Source organism: Diceros bicornis, chromosome 2 (genome assembly GCF_020826845.1).
Source record: "Diceros bicornis minor isolate mBicDic1 chromosome 2, mDicBic1.mat.cur, whole genome shotgun sequence".
In the NCBI taxonomy this organism is placed as follows: domain Eukaryota; kingdom Metazoa; phylum Chordata; class Mammalia; order Perissodactyla; family Rhinocerotidae; genus Diceros; species Diceros bicornis.
In genome coordinates, this window is record NC_080741.1 from 76,336,562 (window position 1) to 76,346,597 (window position 10,036).

A 10,036-nucleotide genomic window follows, 5' to 3' on the forward strand; every position below is an offset into this window, starting at 1 on the left:
CCCAACAGAGAAGGATTCTAAGCTATGCACTTTTTATTTTCTCTTGCCACTTTCCTGGGTCAGTGGAATCATGTCTTCATTAAACCAGATCTCCTAATCACAAATATCTCATAAACCAGGGTGACTGCTGCAAAAAAAAAAGAGGCATTCACAAATTACCTTTTTATCATATTTTCCCAGGTTTGGTGATATGTTTTCAACAGATATTACAGAGACTATTTTATTCAGTGAATTGTCCAATCAAAGAAAAGAGGAAAAGCAAAGCTTTAGGTTAAATGGATACTTTCGGGGAGAGGGAGGTTGAATTGTGAGGTGTTTCTGTAGAAGGTAAGAGGGAAGTGGAATTTGGGGGGATGATTAATTACTTCCATCCATTTTCTATTGTATATTCTGTGGCTGCATTTATGGAAAAGTGCTTGACTTTTGTGGCTGACCTGATACTCAACTCAATTAAATTTGACCGTTCAGGCAATTAACGAATCGTAGTCAATCAAAATAGAGGCTTTGTTTTCTTTTGCTTTTCTTCTGCAAATGATTTTTTTTTTAAATAAATCCCATGCATTAAAGATACAGCCAAAGTGAATTAGCTTTTAACATCGACCTCAAAGGGGATTTAGATGATAATAAAAATATAGTCAATTCTTAATTGCTCTGAAGCTGATTACATTTGGGGTCTTCTCAAGAGTTTCTTCCTTCTTTCGTTTCCTGTCTTTCGGTTTATTGGCTCCAAATGGCGAGGAAGAAACCACAGATGCTCCAGAAGCACTTGTTAAAAGACTTTGATGCAGAGAAGTTGTCTGGAGTTGGTTAGATTTCGATCACCAAGCTTGCTCCATTGGCTCATGGGCACAGCAAATTGAAAGTTGGCAATATAGTTCCAGAACCCCAAGTTAGGAGGCTTCTGTGGATTTGCCACCAGCATTGGCTCTAAGCAAAGCTGTGAAAAGAGCGAAGTTCTGCCTTCAGAATGCCTTCATGTGCCCCCACCTTCTTCTATCTCTATTATAGAATCTTAAAACCTCAAGAATGGAAAAGCTTAGCTGTTTCCTCACCAGCCCCTCAGGTCAAAACTTCCTCTCAGAAAATGATCTCACACCTGCAGAATTTCAGATGGGTTTTTAAATCTTCTTTTTATTGTATTGACTAAAAGAGATTATGGGTTGAAAAGGACAGCAAATATCTGTGACTGGGTGGAGGAAAAAATCTTAGAGGGTGGGAGCATTCAGAGTTTGAGACCACGTCAATTGCTGAAGTCATATTTTATATACAACACACCCACTTAGCGCATATCTAAGATTGTCCCTTACACGTAATTGAGGGCAGAGTTCTTAATCAGGGTCCCTTGACAAAGGTCTAGTTCAGGGCTTGGCAATCTACATCCCCGGGGCCAAATCCAGGCCACCACCTGTTTTTATATGATCTGTGAGCTGAGAATGTTTTTTACATTTTTAAATGGGTGAAAAAAATTAAGATTTTGTGATGTGAAAATTGTATGAAATTCAAATTTTAGCATCCATAAATAAAGTTTTATTGGAACACAGCCATGCACACTCATTTACATATTGCTTATGGAAGCTTTTTTTGTGTTACAATGGCAGAGTTGAGTCACTGTGACAGCCTGTAGAGCCTGAAATACCGGAAATATTTACTATCTGTTCCTTTAAGAAAGAATTTGCCCACGCTTGGTCTGGGTCAATGTTTTAAAAATAGTTTCCTAAGAATCCTGATGGTTCAACAGATCTCACCTCCAAGCAGAGAATGGGAAGGGAATGCCCCAGGAAGAGACCACGTGGAAGATGTGCTATCTTCACCCAGAATGGTTCTGCTTCTACCTCTTATATTTTAGAATCTACAGTTGAATTTGTAAAAGTTTAAAACCACTGTAAGAAGTGAACTTTTAAATCATCAAGTATTTTAAATCCTCTTAGCACTTTTCCAAATTAAATTCCTAGTAACAGGCAATATGCTTTCCAGGAAATAAGGAATTGCTAATATTATTTCACCATAAAAGCAGAGGTTTCTGTGGAAGAAAGCTAGAACTGGAAACTTGTCAGGACCCAGAGCAGTGCTAGGGATCCACCTTCTTCTCCTCTCGCTCCTCATCCCAGCTCTTCTGATCTTCACGTCTTTCTGCATCTGTTCTAGTTTCCTCCTCTCTCTCCGTGCTAACTTCCTCAGCCTCTACACGCTGTCTTATTCCTTCTTAAACAAAGCTTACATGTGGCTTAGGCTTGCCATGGCGTCCTTGTAACTTCTGCTCTGCTGTAATTTGGCACTTTCTGTTTCTCTCCAAGAGAGAAGAACCTGGCAATTAAAGGCATAAGCTTTGGAGCCAGGCTGCCCAGGTTTGAATCCTGGCCCTTAGACTTAACTAGTGGGGCAAGTTACTTAACTTCTCTGTGCTCCAGTTTCCTCATGAGCAAAATGGGGATAATAAATGTACCTATCTCATAAGGTTGTTGTGAGAATTGAATAATATAGGTAAAATAGTTAGAACTATGCCTGGTATATAGTACATGATAGAGGAATTTGCTGTTAAGAGTATCTGATTGGCTCACTCCAGCCATGGGTGGGTCCCTGATCAACTTAAAAGATTTTTAGGACTGATCTTTGTTAGCTGCCAACCCTAGGTATAATCAGCAAAGGTTGGGTGATAGGGTATGGTAGATTGCATTAAAGGCCTCAAGTCTTTACTCCTCCCTGTATCCACTCCCTGTATTGTATAATGTTGCAGTACATACATTGGTAGAACATGCTTCCCATGCCTTGACTCGAGGGTTGGTGTGTGTCTTGCTTTGGCCAGTGGAAAGTTGGGAGACATAATATAAACAGAAGCTTGAAAAGTGCTTATGCAGTTGAGTTTACACTCTCTGCCATCTCTGCCACTGTCATGAGAAGATCATGCCCAAGTTGACCTGCTAATTCCAAGAGGAGGGTGAAAAACATGTGGAGCAGAGCCATCCCTGGCCCAACCAGCTTAGATGAGCCAACCCCCAGTCAGCCTGCAGACTGCCGAGAAATAAGATCTGATTTTATGCCATCAGGTGTTTTATGCTGTTAGGTTTTAGGTGGTTTGTTTCACAGCATAAACCATTTTAGGAAGAAAAATATCTGGTTAAACCCAGTAACATATCAACTTATTCAATAAAAAAATCACACTCAAGCATGTTTGTAAAATATTTTTCACTGAATTCATCAAGATTTTTTTTTCTCTCAAACTAAATTATTCAGAGTCCCTAACTCCAGAATTCCAAATGCTTTCTCTCCTTCCATTGACTCTCCTAGCTTTAAATTTTCTTAAGCCATTTCTCCTATAAACTCCACAAATATCTCTAACGGGTTGAAACACGATGTTTTGCCTTGCCAGCAAATTCTCTTTGGGATTCTCTTAAAACTCATCTGCTGTCAAAGGGTACTGCAGGTAGTTTGCATAACCACGGAGGGTGAAATCGATTTCCAGGCATCCAACTCAGTGGGGTTCCCGTGAGGTTCGAGGAGAAAAGGAATGGAGTTTATGGGAATGGAGGAGCAGGCTGACTTCTACATATTTGTAAACTGGAGATATTTTCCTTTAAGGGAGAAACAGAGAGAATGAGACAGATACAGACACATACATATAAACAAAGGTTCACCTCAAACCTAATCCTTTTTTATAGACATCCATCTATTGAAGCTGAAACTAGGGCTATAGAGCCAAAATAGTGCACATAAATTGAAAGTCAAGATTTTTAGCCTTTCATCCCAGACGTGTCCATTTTCCAAATAGTCCAGGCAGGCTGGGATCAGGATACAATTTACAATCAACTGAACTGCATATGAAGAAATGCCTTCCAAGAAGGGATACTGACCATTGTCTGTTCTTGTACCCTGCCTTCTAGGGTGGCCCTGAGGGTTTTATTGTCCCATGTCTGTGAAGCAGCAGTATTGAGCACTAACAGCACCAACTCTGGAGCCGGACTGCCTAGGTTCAAATCCTGGTTCTACTTCTCATTAGCCATGTAACCTTGGGCAAATTACTTCAGCCTTTTTGTCTTCTCATGAGGTTGTTATGAGGATTAATTTAGTTAAAACATTTAAAATGCCCAAAAGAGTGCTGGACACATACTGAGTACTCCATAAATGTCTATTGTTGTTATCGTTCTTGTTATAGGTATTACTACTACTTTGATGAAAAACCTTGAGTGTCTTCTGGGGAACCACCTCTTCCTTTACTTTAGACCATAGTCTACAAATACTAACTCCATACTTCTTAGCCCTGCCTGGCCAATTAGAGCCATCATCACCTGGCACAGTGACGGACTGAGGTTTCAACATGTGACCCAGTTCTAACCACTGAGCTGTAACCGTTGGAATTGATGGAATTATGAAAAAGAGGCATGCTTTCTCTTCCACTGGACATCAACTCATAAGGAGCTGGGCTGAGAATGAAGCCCATTACAAAGAGCAGAGCAAAAAGATAGAGCAAGAGCAGGTCCTGATGAAAATATTTAAATCCTTAGATTAAGCCCTCCCTGATACACATAGATTTTTTTTTATGCAAGCCTATAAATTTCCTTTTTTGCTTAAATTAATTCAAGTTGAGTTTAACAGAAGGAGATCTTACACCCCTTCTAATTATTTTTACAGAAAGTTCTATTGAAACTTTGGTTTCTTTTTTGAAAATTTTCATGGAGATTCAGGCTATTTCAGGTCAAACTTAAATGAGCTAACATTAATCAAAAAATGGCTATCTCTTTCAGATTGAGCTACCAAGAATTGTCATTTTAGGGGATTTTTACTTTTATTTTGTGGGGTTTGGGGGTGCAGAAGCTTATAGTGGAAATCACCACCTTATACTTCTGTCCTAAGTTGTGCACTAAACCATGTCAAATCTAAGAATTCATGAATATGAAAATGGCAAATAAAAGAAAGCAGCTTTGATATTCCCCCCTTGTGAGATTTATTCTGACAGTTTGAAACTGGATAATATAGATAATGGAAGTCCCTTGTCACAATAACTCAGTTTAAATGTATTGTCAGATTAATAGACTCAGTTATCTACTTCACCAAGGCCTGTAAGAGGCAAGGCTTGACATCACCTCTTCTCATAAACATCTGAAAGGATTAAAAAGGGTTTCTAAGTAGATAAAATTGTGAAATCAGCAAATTTCACTTTCAGTGAGCTACTCCCTACTTCCCCTTCCTGGATGATGATGATGAAGATGATGATGATGTTGATGATTCCTGAATTATTGGTCTTCTTTCTCTCTCCTACACTCCCCCTTCTAAATGGTTGTCTCTATGCCTAGGAAGAATCTCCATTATCTTTTCTGGTCCCATCTCTGTGGCCCCAAGGGTGTGCACATAGTTCAGGCTGCACCAATCATATTCCCTCCCCTCTTCAGCCACAGTGATTGGTCCAGGCTATGGGAATGTGAAGCAAGGTGAACCAATCACAATCCTCCCACAGGATTTTTTTTTTTTTTTTTTAATTTGAAGCTAAAGAAAAAGTTTCTTTGCTTGTGTGGAACAGAACCCTGTTAGAGTGTGAGTCCAGAGCTTCCTGCAGCCATGGAGAAAACAGATCAGCGGTCAGCAAAAGTAAAGAGTGGTGCCGTAATAGAGAGAAATAAAAATGCAGAGAAGCAGTCTTGGCAGCATTCAAGGCCTTAGTCCTCGTGGTTCTTGAAGCCAGTTCTGCCTCTGCCCCTCCCATGAATTTGTTATGTAGGTGAATAAACTTATCTTCATTTCTTGAGATAGAGACTTCTGGTATCAGCTCTGACCTGTAAAGAGCTTGAGAGACATCTTCCCATCCTTACAACAAGAAAAAACTGGGCAAACTGAAAATTAATTACTTTTCTTGAATTTTTCTTGAAAGTCCTGAGTACCACAGACTTTGAGAAACCCACATGTCCCTAAGCATTACCTTCATGAACCCCACTAGATTCCCACAATAAATACCCCAGAAAGATCCACTCATGGCTCTGGCAGGGACAGGGGAAGAGTAATCATTGTAAAATTCACCCAGGTCCATAACAAAGACCTACTCTCTCAGAAAAAACACTTTGCCAGACCTTTATCCCAGTAAGGCAAAGGACATTCCTCCAATTCCAGTCCCTCAAGCCTTCCTGTCTCACATCAAGGGAAAAAAAGAAACTCAACAGTGGTCAGAGCTTCAAGAAAAAATATTGGGAATGCTATAGACAGGAAAAGGAATAGGAGGCAGGAGAGAAAAACTATACCACTGGAGAAACACTTGTGAAGGTCAAAACCCCAAGATTCAGGCTCACTAAAACACTGAGATTTAATCAGATTATAATGCTCCCCTTTCACTTCCCTTAGCATCACACTAACAAGGCCTCAGTTTAACAACAGTGGATTGCAGCTGAAAGAGCTACAAAATACAGACTCTATCTGAGGAACTGCACTTGGGGAAGCCCAACATCTAGAGGGGAGACAAAAACAAGGATACTAGATGAATTTGAAGCTTCTGCCACCTATAGCTACAACAAGCATTAAACACAGTCCCCTTCCTAGCCGCATTACCATAAATTCTCATGCTAAAGTTCTGTTTACCTCAAATTCTTTCAACAAAATATTACAAGACATGCCAAAGGCAACAAAAAAGACTATCTGAAGAGACAAAGCAGTAGTTAGAAACAGGCTCAGATATGACATAGATGTTGGAATTAGTACAGGAGGTATTTAAAATAACTATGATTAATGTGATATGGGCTCTAATGGGAAAAGTAGATGACATACAAAAACAGATGGGTAATGTAGGTGGAAACTCTAAGAGAGGATGAATAGGAAATGCTAGAAATCAAAAACATTGTACCAGAAATGAAGAATGCCTTCAACAGGCTCATCAGTAGACTTGACACGTTCACAGAAAGAATCTGTTAGCTTGAAGATAGGTCAACAGAGACCAAACTGAAAGACAAAGTGAAAAAATAGCAGAAAACAAAAAAGAACAGAACATCCAAGGACTATGAGACAATTTCAAAAGGTGTAACATACATGTAATTATAGTATCAGAAGGAGAAGAGAGAAAGACGCGAAGAAATATTTGAGTAATGGCTGAGAACTTTCCAAAATTGAAAACAGACACCAAACCACAGATCCAGGAATCTGAGAAAAAACCAAATAGGATAAATACCAAAAAACCACATCTAAGTATATCATATTCAAATTGCAGAAAGCCAAAGGCAAAGAGAAAATCTTGAAAGAAGCCAGAGGAACAAAACACCTTACCTATAGAGGAATAAGGACAAAAATCATCCCCCTTGTTAGAAATCATGCAAGCAAGAGTGTGGAGTGAAATATTTAAAGTGGTAAAAGAAACCCCCCCTCCTACCAACCAGTAATTTTATATCCAGCAAAATTAATCCTTCAAAAATAAGGGAGATATAAAGACTTTTTCAAACAAACAAAAACAGAGAGGATTCTGGATATAGTTCATGGTGATGGTTACATAACAATGTGAATATACTTAATGCCACTGAACTGTACACCGAAAAATGGTTAAAATGATAAATTTTAACTTATGTATATTTTACCAAAATAAAAAAACTTTAAAAAATGTATATTTTAAACTCTAAGGCAACCACTAAACTGCTTTTAAAAATATATAATTGATCTTCTAAAAGAAAATTAAATGGAGTCATATAAAATGCTCAATTAAAACCAGAGAAGGCAGAAAAATGGGGTGGGGGAGAGTTTCAAAGAGCAAATACAATAAATAGAGAACAGTTACAAACATGGTACAAATTATATCAATAATCATTTTAAAAGTGAATGGTCTAAATGTGCCAATTAAAAAACAGAGTTGGGGGGCCAGCTTGGTGGCGTAGTGGTTAAGTTCACACACTCTGCTTTGGCGGCCCAGGGTTCGCGGGTCCCTGGGCGCAGACCGACACACCACTTGTCAAGCCATGCTGTGGTGGCATCCTATATAAAGTAGAGGAAGATGAGTACAGATGTTAGCCCAGAGCCAATCTTCCTCAGCAAAAAGAGGAGAATTGACAACAGATGTTAGCTCAGGGCTAATGTTCCTAAAAAAAAAAAAAAAAAAGAGTTGGATTAAAACAAAAACAAGACCCAACTATATATTGTCCACAGAAACTCACTTTCTCACTTTAATGTCAAGACTTAAATAGGTTAAAAGTAAAGGCATATACCTTGCTAACACTAGTTTTTAAAAAGCTGGAGTAGCTATATTAATTTCAGACAAAGCAGATTTTGGAACAAGGAAGATTATCAGAGACAAGGGCATTACATAATGATAAAGGAGTCAATTCTCCAAGAAGACATAACAAAATTTACTGTGTATGCACCTAACGAGTGTGAAAATACATGAGGCAAAAACTGATAGAAGTGAAAGGAGGAATAGACAAATCCATTATTATAGTGGAGACTTCCACACTTTTCTGTCAGTAATCAGATCAAGCAGGCAGAAAATCAGCAAGGATATAGATGAGCTGAACAGCGTTATGTATCAACTTGATCTAATTGACGTTTATAGAATACTCCATTTAACAACAGCAGAATACACATTCTTTCCAAGCTCACGTGGAACTTGTGCCAAGGTAGACCACATTCTGGACCATAAAATTTACCTAAACAAATTTACACAAATTATACAAATATGCTCTCAGACCACAATGGAATTAAACTAGAAATCAATGATAGAAGCTTAATTGGAAAATCCCAAAGTATATTAAAAATTAAACAACACACTTCAAAATAACACATGCATCAAAGAAAGTGTCAAAAGAAATGTTAAAATATTTTGAACAAATGAAAATACAATTTACCAAATTATAGAATGCAGCAAAACAGTGCTTAAAGGGAAATCTACAGCATAAAATACATAGATTAGAAAAAAAGAAAGATCTATAACCAATAACCTAAGCTTCTACCTTAGGGAACTAGAGAAAGGAGAGTAATTATTTCTAAAGCAAGCAAAAGAAAAGAAATAATACAAATTAGAGGAGAAATCAATAAAACTGAAAATAAAAATATAGCAAAATCAACCAAACTGAAAGCTGGTTCTTTGAAAAGACAATGTCTTAGATAAATCAGATTGTCTTGTTACTTACAACCAAAAGTTCTGATTAATCTACACCACAGTTATCTCCAGTTTCTAAATGTTCAGCAGTTTTTCTCTTTTCTACCTGTCTTCTCTACTCTTTATAGAGGAAATTTTTCTGATAAATGGATTCACACTAAGGCATTAATGAGATAATACGTTAATCATCCTGGAATTATTGTGCACTGCTGTATCAGCAGTGCCTGGTATAATGAAGGTGCTCAATAAATATTGGTTTCAAGGACAAATAAATTATATACACTTTAAACAGGAATCACCAGAAGTGATCAGATTATCTTTCACGCTAGGAATTTGGAAGCTGCAGAGTCTACATTGGGGAAGCTGTATGTAACAGATGTCCTTCGATTCGGATTACATATCTTGGGCCACCTCCTGAGACCAGCTCTCCAAAATTAGATTCACAGGCTCATCTTCATGATTAATTTTTGCTCTTTCTCCCTAATTACAAGCTGGAGATGACACTTAGCATCATCTGTGGTGAGCAAATGGATAATATACTTGTCAACTAAATCTATTCAGGTCCAGGGTTGTATGTATCAAAGCAAGAAGGGCATGGTTGGCCTTTACCCACCTAGTGCGTCGCCATAAACAGAAAAAAATACCTCTACCTAGTGGCCAAGGAGAGTGCTGCTATTTTTAAATAGAGATGCTCAGCCTTAATTAGCATTAGAGGCCCATTCTAATTCTGAAATTTAGCTCAGAAAGCCCCAATGGTTTCTGTTCCCTTATTCTGCCTAATGGTGTGACCTTGTTATGGGTCTTATATGCTTTTTGTTTGTTTGTTTCTTTAATTTGATATTATTGTTAAATCTATATAGTTCACAGTAGTTCTCTTTATAGGTAAATCAACTTAGAAAATTGGCAATCAAACCCAGGGCCCATCTGTTTTCCTTGAATGGTAATCATAGTGTATCTGGTGGTGTTAATTAACGAAGACAGCAT